This window comes from Dipodomys merriami, unplaced genomic scaffold (assembly GCF_024711535.1).
Source record: "Dipodomys merriami isolate MVZ:Mamm:240054 unplaced genomic scaffold, mDipMer1.0.p SCAF_979, whole genome shotgun sequence".
Taxonomy (NCBI): Eukaryota; Metazoa; Chordata; class Mammalia; order Rodentia; family Heteromyidae; genus Dipodomys; species Dipodomys merriami.
The window spans coordinates 301,473-315,147 of NW_027206600.1; positions in this window are offsets into that span (position 1 = coordinate 301,473).

A 13,675-nucleotide genomic window follows, 5' to 3' on the forward strand; every position below is an offset into this window, starting at 1 on the left:
TGGTCACTGCTTCAAATACTCTAAACTTTCATTCTCCCCTCCTTGACTTATGGTCCTGAGCCCCAATCTTATGGCTCTGGCCCAAAACTAAACTCCAACAGCTCTTGATCTTGAATGAGTAAACCAATAACAATCATTCCATGTTTCTTTTCTTGAGGTGTATGTGGATTGGCTGAGTAGGATGCTTGGAGACTTCTCATGTTTCCCCATGGTCGTCCAGGGCAAAGGGGTCAGCCGGTCTGGCATGGGGGCAGTGGATTCAAGCAGCAATGCCGTCCACCTTAAGGGCAGTAGGTGTAGCCAATAGCACCATGTAAGGTCCCTTCCACAGTGGTTCCAGGGATCTCAAGTTGTGCCTTCAAACAAACACCCTGACGCTGGTTTAAACAAATGGGAGGTAGGAATAGAAGCAGAATCATATAATGCTCTAAGCTGGGGCCACATACTTTTATGCACCAGCTGTAAATAGTCAAGCTTACACAGAAATTCACTATCATCCAATTCAGCAAGCAGTTCAGTCTGAAGGCTAGGGGTAATGGGTGGAGGGTGTCCATACTATTTCAAAAGGAGTAAAGCCAAGCCGATAGGGTGAATTTCTTATTCTAAACAAGGCAAAAGGAAGGAGCAATACCCAGTCTGTGCCAGTCTCCAAGGCCAATTTAGTTAAGGTCTCTTTTAGAGTCCTATTCATTCTTTCTACCAGCCCTGATCTTTCCCCAGTGCCACAGCTATTCCCTGACTTACTTTTGAAACGAAGGCGGGTCCATTGTCCCACCCGATCGTGGATGGGAAGCCATACGAGGGTACGATTTCTCCCAGGGTCTTTTTAGCCAGGAAGTTCGTGGTCTCATGCTTTGTTGGGTAGGCTTCAACCCATCCTGAAAAGGTGTCTACAAAAACTAGCAAATATTTATATCCAAATTTTCCAGTTTTAATTTCTGTGAAGTTTACTTCCCAATACACACCTGGCCTATCTCCACAGAGGCGAGCTCCTTTTGTAACCTGTTGATTGGGGGTATTGCTGTGCTGAAAGGCTTTACAATTTTTAACAATGTCCTCAATATGTTGATTTCCTTGCCTAACTTTACTTCTGAGTGTCAGAGCAAGTCTTGCAATCTTCGGGTTCCCATGTGAGAAACCCGATGGATTCTCTTAAGAATCCCTTTGCCCAATCTTTGTGGCAAGATAAGTTTCCCCTCACCATTTTTCCACCAGTCTTTTTTTTCCTTCTCTGTCCAGGGGTTTATAGGCCATGGGAATTTTCTTTATCCACTCCAAGTCTTCTTGGGAGTACTGAGGCTCAGGAGTCAAAGTTCATGGCCCTGGGTCTACTAAAGTCAGTACTTCCACGCTGGACTGGAGGGCTGCCTCCTTAGCTGCCTGATTGGCCAAGTTTTTTCCTTTGATTATAGAATCAGTTCCCTTTTGATGGCCAGGAAAGTGCATAATGGCAATATTTGCTGGTTCCCATATGGCCCGGATGAGGTTTAAAATTTCTTGTTTGTTTTTAACATTTTTTTCCCTCAGCTGTCAGCAGCCCCCTCTCTTTGTAAATGGCTCCATGGACATACACAGTGGCAAAAGCATACCGACTGCCCATGTAAATATGTAGTCTATTCCCTTTTCCCATTTGTAGGGCTTTTGTTAGTGCCACTAGTTCTGCTCTTTTTGCAGACGTTCTCTGGAGGAGAGCTTCTGCCCACACTATCTCAGTGTGACTGCTGCCCCTGCGTACCTTTTACCATCTCAAATGAAACTGCTGCCATCTGTGAACCAGGTATGCTCAGCATGCGATAGTGGCGAGTTCAACAAATCTGGCCTCTTTTCCTTGGCCCAGTCTCTCTTTTCATGCTCAATTTCATGTTCTCTCTATTTCCTTTTCTGTCTTTGCTCCGGTCTCTCTCTTATTGTAAACCTTTTCTGCCGTGGCTACTAGATCCCTAATAGGCTTTTCACCAAATCTGTCTAGAGCCTGCAACTTTCGCTTTATGTTTGGTGCAGCTTGATTTGTATAGGCAAACATAATCGTCTGAGCGACTCCTGGTTCTCAAGATCATATGGGGTATATTGACTAAAAGCTTCCATAAGCCACTCAAGATATTCTGCCGGACATTCACTTCCTCCCTGTCTTACCTCATAAACCTTGGCCATAGTAATAGGTTTGTGAGCCGCTGCCTTGAGACCTGCCAACAGAGCCTGGTGGTAGATGAGGAGTCGCTCCTTAACTTCAACCATATTGTAGTCCCATGTTGGTTGGATCATAGGAAAATAGGCAGCGATCAGGGCAGGATCCACAATGGGCGCTCCTGTTGGGATAGGGATATGTTTCCGGGCCACCTCTCGGATATCATCTCTCTCCTCGGTGGTATAAAGGACCTGTAAATGCTGACTGTAATCATCCCAAGTGGGCTGATGAGTAAAGAGAATAATTTCAAGCAAACAAATTAAATCCTGAGGTTTCGCAGAAAAGGGGGTATTTTGGGTGAGCCAATTGTATAGATCACTAGTAGAAAATGGCCAGTATTGGAGTTGCTGTTGACCATCTGCATCCACAGGACCTACAGCTCTTAAGGCAAAAACAGCTGCAATAAAAGGGGTGTTGATACCATGGCATCGTCGAGTGACCGGCCCCTCAGAAATTTTAAGGGCAGGTGCCGAGGGTTCTATAGCTCCCTCCTCCTCTTGATCATTCTCAGATTCTGCAAAAGGAACCTGGGAGTATGGGAGAGGAAACATTTCTTCCAAGTTATCACCCTGAAAAACCGGGAGGTACAATTTCTTTTCCTCTATCTTAGTTTCTTTATGTAAATCTAGGAGGCCAGATGGAGTGGTGCCCATGTTTTCCAGTCCCATCAGTCTTATAGTCAAAAAAACAAACAAACAAACTATAAACAGTACAAACAAAACACATACAGGCCTGACAGTTATGAAAAAAAGCTTCACACGGCGGGGTTCCAATGACCCTCCCCACCCACAGAGCTGGGATCCTCCCGCCCCACACGGTGGGGTTACAAAGACCCCAGCTCCACACAGCAGGGTTACCCCGGCCCCACAAGAGGATCTGGGGCATCTCCCAGTTCCTCCAGGTTTGTAGAGCAAGCCTGTCCCCTTCGACAACCCTTTAGGTATCGGAGCGGCCATCCTCACAAGGGAAAACAAAAGCAAAACAAATGACAGGACAAGACAAATTAACAAAGAAAGCACAGTTTTACTTTTGGAGTCTGAAGTCTCGGGGGTCTTTGCGGGTATCCTGGATGAGCCCCCACTAATGTTATGCCAAGTTCGCAGGACAACCAACAAGAAGACCACCAATAGTCAGACTCTACAGCTGTTTTATTTAAATGATGGGCTGCAGCTAAGGCCTTGACCTACGCTCTAACACAGAGAAGCCCAGGAGGAGAGCCCCAAGATAAGGATTTGCAGGTCTTATAAGGGCACACAACCAGGTGGTTTAGCACTACGTGTTGCTCTACTCTGAAACAAGCAACAAATGTTCACTGCTTCACATATTCTAACCTTTGAGGTATCACATTGAATTTGTAGATAGCCTTGGGAAGTATTGCCATTTTTAAGATGATGATCTTTCTACACCAGGAGAATGGGGGTTTATGCCACTTTCTAAGTTCTGTTTTGATTTCCTATTTTAAGTTTTTAAAGTTTTCCTCATAGAGGTCCTTCAATTCTTTGGTTAATTCCTAGGTATTTTATTTTTTGTGGGGCTATTACAAATGGGGTTGCTTTCCGAATTTCAGGCACACTTCTCTCATTGTTGGCATACAGAAAAGCCATTGATTTTGGGGGGGGCTAATTTTATACCCTGATACTTTGCCAAAGCTTTGAATCAGCTGGAGAAATTTGGGAGTGGAGTCTATGTGATTCTTTAAATAGAAGATAATGTCATCTGCAGAGAGAGAGAGTTTTACTTCTTCTTTCCCTATTTGGATCCCCTTTATGTTTGCATCTTGTCTTATTGTTGTACCTAAGCAATCTAATACCAGATTGAAGAGCAGGGGAGAGAGTGGACATCCTTGTCTCATTCCTGAGTAAAGAGGAAATGGCTGTAGTTTTTCACAATTAAGTATAATGCTGGCTGTAGGGTTGTCAGCCTTTATTTTATTGAGGACTGTTCCATGGATTCCTAATTTTTCCAGAACCTTCATCATAAAGGGGTGTTGGATCTTGTCAAATGCTTGTTCTGCATCTATCGAGATAACCATGTAGTTCTCATCCTTGCTCCTGTTGATGTGAGGAATAATATTAACTGATTTGCATATATTGAAACAGTTTTGCATCCCTGAAATGAATCCTGTTTGATCAGGACGTATGATTTTTTGGATAAATTGTTGAAGTCGGTTGGCCAAAATTTTGCTGAGAAGTTTTACATCAATGTTCACCAAAGAAATAGGTCTATAGTACTCTTTCTTTGATGAGTCCCTGTCTGGTTTTGAGATGAGGGTCATGATGGCTTCATAGAATAAGTTCAGTAGTGAAATTTCTCTTTCAATTTCATTGAAGAGTTGGAGGAGTATTGGTGTGAGCTCTGCTTTGAAGGCCTTGTAGAATTCTGTTGTAAAGGCAACTGATCCTAGGCTTTTCTTAGATGGGAAGTGTCTTATTGCTATTTCTATTTCAATGCTTGATATGGTTCTGTTCAGATGATTAAACTTATCTTGGTTTAGTCCCGGCATGCAAATATTTGCTAGGAAAAGGTTCATTTCTGCCAATTTCTCAAACTTATTAGCATAAAGTTTTGAGAAGAATTCCCATGATTTTCTGAATCTTGGATGTTTCTGTGGTGATGTTTTCATTCCCATCTCTGAGTTTATTTGTTTGGGTGTGTTCTCTTCTTTTTCTGATAAGATTTGCTAAGGACCTGTCCATTTGTTTCGAAGAACAAACTCTGTTTTGTTGATACTTCCTATGTTTGTTTTTTTTGAATTCTAATACATTTAATTCTGATTTAATTTTAATTATTTCTTTCCATCTACTGGATTGGGGTTTATCTTGCTGCTTTTTATAAAGGAGTCTCAGATGTCTCATTAAATTGTTGGTTTCAGATCTCTCCAATTTGTTGATGTAGGAGCTCAGAGCTATATACTTGCCCATGAGTACTGCTTTTGCTGTGTCCCAGAGGTGCTGGTATTTTTTTTTGTTCATTTTTGTTGAATATCATGAACATTTGAATTTCCTTTCTAATCTCTTCCATGACCCACTGGTGCTTCAAGAGTGTGTTGTTCAGCCTCCATGTGTTACAGGATTTTCTTTGGTGGCTTTTGGTGTTGAGTATTAATTTTCTTCCCTTTCGGTCTGAGAGAATGAGAAGTAAAACTTCAATGTTTCTGAATTTGGACAAGTTTGTTTTGTGTCCTAAAATGTGGTCTATTTTGGAAAATGTTCCATGTGCTGCTGAGAAAAAACGTTTATTCTGATGCTGCTGGGTGAAATATTCAGTAGATGTCTGTTAAATATAGTTGATCTATGCAGTTGTTTAGATCTGTGGTTTTTCTGTTGAGTTTTGGTCGAGTTTATCTATCTAGTGCGGAAAGTAGTGTGTTAAAGTACCCAACAATTAATGCCTTTGGATCTATGTGGGATTTGAGGGAAAGTAGTGTTTCGTGGATAAATTTGGGTTCTCTGTTGTTTGGTGAATAGATATTTGGAATTGTAATATCCTCCTGAAGGAGAGATCCTTTAATCAGTATGTAGCCACCTTCTTTAACTCTTCTCACAAATTTTAATTTGAAGTCTATTTTATCTGATATTAGGATTGCAACTCCTGCCTGTTTATTGTGGCCGTTTGCTTGGTAGGTTTTGTTCCAGTCTTTCAAACTGAAAATATGTTTGTGTTTATGGGCAAGATGTGACTCCTGAAGGCACCTGATTGAAAGATCATGCTTTTTAGTCCAACTAGACAGTCTCTGTCACTTAATTGGAGAGTTAAGACCGTTAATGTTGAGAGACAGGTGTTTGGGAGTTCCTGCCGTTTTATCCACCTTCTTGGGGGCTGGGAAAACTGGGTTCTTCCTATGGTTCTTGGATTCTCAGTTTGGGTGAGGTTTCTTGGCCTTTATTATGTTCTTGTTGGTTTTCTATGTGTAGGACATCTTTAAGAATCTTTTGTAGGGCTGGTTGAGATACCTGTACTTGTCATTTTTCTTGTGTTTTTCTGGGTTGCCCTGCCCATTTGCGATGAAAGTAAACCAGTTTTGTCCTAGCACACTATTTTAAGGCAAACATCAACCAAAGTGTGTAATTGCACAGTCAATAGTCTGCAGATACAATCTAGTTAAACAGATATACCTATTCAACATCAGACAAGTATGTATTAATGGGCTACGAACCACAAAGAAGAAATTGGCAAACAGAAATTATTAGGTTTAGGGAGAGATGTGGATAAAAATAAAATAGAGGGATGTGGAAAGGCAGAGGGTGAGTTAACTAAGTCTTAATCTCAAAGTGGGAAAAAGGTTGGATAGAATGATAACAGAGGGAGAGGAAAAAAAGAAGAGAAAGCGAAGAGACAAGAAAAAATACAAAAACAAATATTAAAAATTAAGAAGTGCAACACTTAAGAAGTATACAAATTTGAAAACAATATCCAGAGATGAATGTGGATAGAATAAGAGCAGGGGAGGGATAGAAAGGAGCTGTGGCGAACTTAAAAATAAAAATGCTTAAAATATTATATAGGTATAAAGAGGTAGTAGTGCTATTAAGAAATTTATGTCTAGGCAGTTTTCAATTGAGTAATAAATTTCTGGACTAAGTGTGTACAAAATGGGGCTAAGATCTAATAATCAACTACGGGTACATCTGAAGATGAGCAAAACAGGAATTAAGTCTTGCAAAGAATAATGAAAGAAAAAAAGTGAAAAGAATGAGAAGGAAAGAAAAAAAGGATCAAATGATCAGTAAAGCTAAACAAAAAAAAAATTTAAAGAAAAAAAAGTACACACACATATACCCCTAAAATAGAAATTATAAGAGGAAGAAAAAAGTTAACAGAAAACAAAAAAAATTATAGTTAAAATTAAAATTAAAAAAATCTTTTAGAAAAGTAATTTTTTAATAAAAGGTACAAAAAAGAGTTCTTTAAATTTCTTCCGAGGATGGGACGATCCAGGATCTCCCTTGTGTCTGTAACCAGTCTCTTGTTGGAGTCTCTAGTCTGCTTGAGGTGTTTGATATTACTGTAGCTTGGATGGTTTCTTAAGTCAGTATGATCAGGCAGAAAAATGCTTTGCTTTATCAAGGATTTTGTGATCCTCCTTCCAGGCTACTTCAATGGGAGAGAGATCTGCTTTGAGTATCATAAAAGAGGGACATGGCTGTTTCCTCCAGTTTGGATATGCTGTGATGAGTCTAGGTTCTAGGTACAGTTGAAGCCTTTCAGCAGTGTCATCCTTGAAAAGCTAGCTTCTGAGAAACTCACATAGCCCAGCCTGGAGCCATTCTCAGGGTTTATGTTTACTGAATTTCAATTGATTGTCAAGGCTGCTGTAGGAAGGGGCAGCCTCTGGCTCTGTTTACCCAGTGAAAAAAGCCACTCCTGGGGCTGGCGGCCCAGCTGGTTGACTTTTCCCTGGGGGGAGCTGAGCCTGGAAGGTCAGGTTAGGTTCCTGTGACCTGCTAAATGACTCTTGTTTTTGTTTTTGTTTTTTTCCAAGGCCTGATTTGGAGTTAGCTGCTCAGCCAGTCCTTTGTCAGTATCAAAGATGGAGATTTCCAGTAGAGGGAGGGAGGGGTGGCCTTCCCTCCTCTTCTCCCTGAGAAGGAGTGAGGATGTCAGGCTTCTACTCATGCTGGAGTCTTGGTTCCTGGGTCGTCTCTGGTCTGTGAACTGCAGGATGAAGATGTGTGCTCCTTGTCAGTTCTTGCTGGTGTTGAGTAGAATCTGCTTGCCCACCACATCTGGCACCTTTGTACCTGACTATCTGTGTTGCAGGTATCGTGGCTACGGCTGCCACCACTGCCACAGCCTCGGCTACAGGCAAGTACTCAGATCTGTCTCCTTGCCTCAATTTTCTCTCTCTGGCCTAACTCTCTATACCGTGATGGCACACTTGTTTGATTCTCTGGCATAAGACTGTTCACTGGAACATTAAAACTGCTTTGTATGTGAGAGCTTGTTTAGCCTCCAGCTGCTCCTTTGCCATCTTCATGGAACTCATCAGAAAATAACATTTAAAGGCAAGCCCAAGCAGCAAAGTACATGGGACATTTTTTCTGTGCGTGATGAGTGGAATTTGTTCTACTTTACTCAAGGCTAGTGTTCTATTACTCTCAGCTCATTAGTGGGATCACTACCAGCTAATTGGTGGTAAAGAGTTTCATGGAATTTCCTGTGTAGACTGACTTCAAACTGTGATCCTCAGATTTCAGCTTACTGATTCATTCTGTGATTTTCATGAGACTCTTATCTCCAATGAACCACCAAAAAGAAGAAGAAGAAGAAAAAAAAAACACCTGGAGGTTGAGCTGTAGCTCCAATGGCGGAAATGAGACAATGATTTCTGGGACAGCACCCACACCTTGCGATCAAGCTCCAGAACCAGCACACATAAGAATAAAATAAATAAATGAGAACAAAAATAGAAGAAGAAAAGGGAGAGCCAATTTCAGAGTTGAAAATGAGCAATACTGAGGTAGCTTACACTTGTTATTGTACTTACTCAAGGGTCTCACATCTGAGAATCAATGTTCAAAGCCAGCCAAGGAATGGGAGTGCATGGACTCAACTCTATTAGCCAACTACATTTTTTTAAAGCTCCAAATTGTGCTGTGGCTCACTTATTAGAGGGCTAGTATTAAAAGTGTACTGGGTTGGTACTGGGAAGGTGATTCAAGGGGGGAGTGCTTGGCATGCATGCATGAGGCCCTGGGTTCAATTCCTCACCAACACATAAGCAGTAAAAGCAAGAAGTGGCACTGTAGCACACATGGTAGGGCTCTAGCTTCAAGCTGAAGAGCTGAGGGAAAGCACCCAGGCCCAGAGTTCAGGCCCCTCGACCAGCAAAAAAAAAAAAAAAAAAAGGATCTGGGACAATACCTAGGCTCTGATTTATAGCTACAAGCCCAGCATACATACGGAAATAAAAAGTAGAAAATAAAGAAATGTGTAAGAAAATCCAATTAAATTTTCAAAATGAGTCATGAGTTTTTGGATTTTTAGTGTAATCCTAAATACTAAGATACATACAGTGTTATGGTCTCTTATCACCAAGTCACCAGCAAAAAAAAAAAAATATGAAAACAGAAGTGAAGCTGTAATTGGAATTGTAAATCACCAGCCTTGAATGAGAAAGCTATGAAACAGTGTCCTGGCCCAGAGATCCAGCCTCAGGGTCACAAAAATATTAATAAGAAGAGAACCTGGGGCTGGTGACTTATGCCTGTAATTCTAGAACTTCAGGAAGCAGAAATATGGGTATCCACTGTAAAGGCCAACTCAAGCAGGAAAGTCCAGAAGACAGTTGTTTGTTGGCCATGCTGGTGCTACAACTGTAGTACTCCCACAATTTTGGCAGTAATGGGATGTAAGGATCTTAGACTTTCCTGCTCAGTCTGGCTTTGAACCATGATGGTCAGATTTTAGCCTCCTGAAACAGGCCATGCCTTGCATGAGTTCTGGCTCCAGCACCAGCGCACTCACAAAAAATGAAATGAATACATGCAAAGAAGACGTGAAGATAAGAAGAACCAATAACTATGGGCTGCAATGAGCCAATCAGCCCATCACTGGTGGCTCATGACTCTAATTCTTGTTACTCAGGAGAGTAAAATCTGGATAATATTTAAGGGCCAGACCAAGTAGGAAAGTCCCTACGACTTCTGTGTGTATGTCTGTGTGTGAGTCCTCTTGCTTGAACTTGTACTGTTTTGCTCAAAGCTCTACTAATCTCAGCTTTTTAGTGGTTATAATTGGAGATATCATGTACTTTCCTGCCCAGGCTGGCACCAACTTTCATTCTCAGATTTCAGCCTCATAAATCTGGTCTGGCTCTACATTATATTCATTTCTAATTAAACACCAAAACAGAAAAAAATCCTGGAGTTTAGCTGTGGTTCAACTGGCAGAACTGGGAAAAAATTTCTGGAACAGCACCCAGACCCTGAGTTCAAGCTGGAGAACAAACAGAAGAAATAAAAAGAGGATAGAAGTACAAAAGGAAGAGTCAGTGACAGAGGTTGAAATGAATCAAACATTGGTTCCTCACACATGTTGTACAAGGTACTCAGGAGAATTAAATCTAAGATTCATGGTTTATGACTGGCCCAGGCAGGAGAGTCCATGAGACTTATATGTCTAATTTGCCAGCAAAAATAAGCTACAATTTGTACTTTGGCTCATTCGGTTGAGTGCTAGTCTCAAATAGAAAGTTTGGATCAGCACCTAAGCTCTGAGTTGAAGTCCTAGACATGCATTGCAAAACAAACAAACCAAAAAAAGAAAAACCCACTCATTTAAAAATGACGGGATAAAGAGAAAACTAAGATTTAAAAATGAGCCATGGATTTGGTTCCCGTGTGTATTCCTATCCATTCTAGGTTCAAAGCTAGACTGGGCAGGAAAGTACATGAAACTGTTAATCCCATCTACCCAACCAAAAGCTGGATGTGCCGATATGATTGTAGATACAAACTACTGTGTTTGGTGCAAAAGCTAATTTAAAAAACTGCTGACCCAGAGTTCAATTCTTAGTGCTAAAAATTGTAGGAGAAGAGAAGAAAGACCAATTGTAAATTTAAATATAAGCCTGGTGCTTATTGATCATGGCTGTAGTTGATCCATGGGTGCAGAAATATTGAGATCAAGTTTCCAGCCAACCCAAAAAGCAAAGTCCAGGGGACTTTGTGTGTTTATGTGTGAAAGTTTGTGTGTGTGTGTGTGTGTGTGTGTGTGTGTGTGTGTGTGTGTGTGTGTGTGTGTGTGTGTGTTTCTGTAGTATCTTTTGCTTAGTGCCCTAGCATTCCCAGCTTTTGGGTGTTGACTTGGAGATAAGAGTGTCATGGACTTTCCTGCCCAGGCTGGCTTTGAAACATGATCCTCAGATTTCAGTCACCTGATTGAGCTGGACGTTGAGCTATGGCTCAAATTGCAGAACTGGGCAAATATTTTCTGGGACTGCACCCAGACCCTCAGTTCAAGCCCCAGGACATGCATAGAAGAAATGAGTAGAAGTAACCAAGGAAGAGCAAGTGACAAAGCCTTAAATGAATCATGCATCGGTGGCTCATACATGTTTTACTAGCTATTCAAGAGCCTGAAATCTGAGGACGATGGTTCATGGCCAGCCCAGGCAGGAGAGTCCATGACTCTTGTCTGTAATTAAATAACACCCACCCAAAAAATGCCAAAAAGTTATACTGTTTCTCATGTAATAGAGGATATGCTTGAATAAAAACTTCTAGGACAGAATATGAGCCCCAATTTGTAGAACCAGGAACAGCAGCACATGCAAAAAATAAAAAGTAAACAAAGAAGTTAGTGGCAAGCACATATTAATGTTTTAAAATGACACAAGAGTTGTTGGTCCTGTGTATAATCCTAACTACACAAGAATTCGACATCTGAGGATTGTGGTATCAAGTCAGCCTGGGTAGGAACGTGCTTGAAATGGTTATCCCAGATATCTAGCACAAAGCCCTGAGCCGGACCTGATGTGGTAAAGCAACAGCCTTCAGTTAAAATCTAAGAAACAGTCCCCAGAGGCAGAGGTCAAGCTGCAGGGCAACTAAATATTACAAATAACAAACAATCAATGCAAAGGAGAGTGGAAGAAGAGAGACTGAAATCTGAGGATCAACAATTCAAAGTTAATGCATGCAAGAAAATCCATGAGACGTTCTGTGTATGTGTGCATCTGTGTGCCATCTTGCAGCTTGTGTGTGAGCCTCCTTGAACTTGTACTATTTTGCACAAGGACAGAGCTCTACCACTCCAAGATTTTCAGTGGTTAATTGGAGGTCACGGTCTCATGAACTTTCCTTCTCAGCCTGGCTTGATTCATGCTAGGCTTTCCTCAGACTCTTATCTCCAATTAATTGTCAAAAAGAAAAAAAAAAAGCCTGGGAATTAAGTTATGGCTCAATTGGCAGAATTGGGCAATCAGTTTCTGGGACAGCAACCAGGCCATGAGTTCAAGCTCAGGACAATCACAGAAGAATTAAAGAAAAAGAGGCTAGAAGTGCAGAAGGAATATCCAATGACAGAGGTTTAAATAAATCAAGCATTGGTAGCTCACCAATGTTGTATCGGCTACTCAGGAGGATGAAATCTGAGGATCACCATTGAAGGCCAGCTCAGGTAGGAGAATCGATGAGACCCTTATGTCTCATTTGTCACCAAAAATATGACACTAGCTGTGCTCTGGTTCATGTGGTATATTCCTAGTGTTAAACAGAAAGCTCTTTTACAGCACACAGGCCCTGGTGCTGAGGTCCCAGCACAAAAATATACAAAAACAAAGAAAAAAGAGCACAAATTATGAAAGATGAGAGAGAGAGAAAATTATCATTTCAAAATGAGTCATGGGTTGCTGGTTTATTTGTGCATACTGAGGAAGTTGAAATATGAGGATCACAACTCAAAGCCAGCCTGGCTAGGAAAGTGATTGAAATTCTTATCTTCAACTACCAAGCAAAAGCTGGAAATGAAGGTGTGATAGTAGTTGTAAAGTACTGAAATTTGGTGGAGCCCTGGAAGTAGTTTCCTGGTCCAGAATTCAGCCCAAAGTCGACCAAAAACAAAACTGAAAGAAGAGAAGAAATGACCATTTGAGATTTAAAAAATAAGCCTGGCGCTGGTGGTTCATGTTTATAATTTTAGCTCTCAGGTGGCTGAAGTTTGAAGATAGTATTTAAAGGCCAGTCCAAACAGGAAAGGCCATGAGTTTTTTTTTTTTTCTGTGTGTGCCAACCTAGGACTTGAATTTGTGTAGGACCTCTACCACTCTCAGAATCTTGGTAGTTGATAAAAAGAATCTCATGAACTTTCCTGCTCAGGTTGACTTCAAACTATGATACTCAGATTTCAGCCTCCCCAGTCTTGCTGGGCTTTACATGAGACTCTTATCTCCAAAAGGAAGAAAAATTAAACCTGGCGATTGAGCTGTGGCTTCAATCGCAGAAATGAGAAAATAATTTCTGAAAAAGCACCCAGACCTTGATGTTAACTTCAGGGCTAACATACATACAAAGAATAAAATAAATAAATGTGGAGGAGGGTGGAGAAGAAAGAGCCAATTTCAGAGTTTAAAATGAGTTAGGCGTAGGTGGCACACACCTGTGATAGTAGCTACTCAGGAGGCTCAAATCTGAGGATCACAGTTGAAAGCCAGCCCAGATAGGAGAATTCATATACTCAACTCTAAGTAGCTACTTAAAACCAAATAACATAAAAAACAATAGCCACAGTTGTGCGGTGGCTCATGTTTTCATTGCTAGTCTTGAGTAAACACCTCAGGGATAGCACCTGGGCTAATTTGTAGACCCAGGAGCAGCATATTAAAGGAAATAAAAATGCAAATAAAAAATGTAAGAATGGCAGGAAATATGGATTAGTGCTAGAGTGCTTGCCTAGCATGTTTGAATTCCTGGGTCTGTTTCCTCAGTACCTCATAAATAGAAAAGCCTGAAAGTGGCACTATGGCTCAATAAATAGAGTCCTCACCTT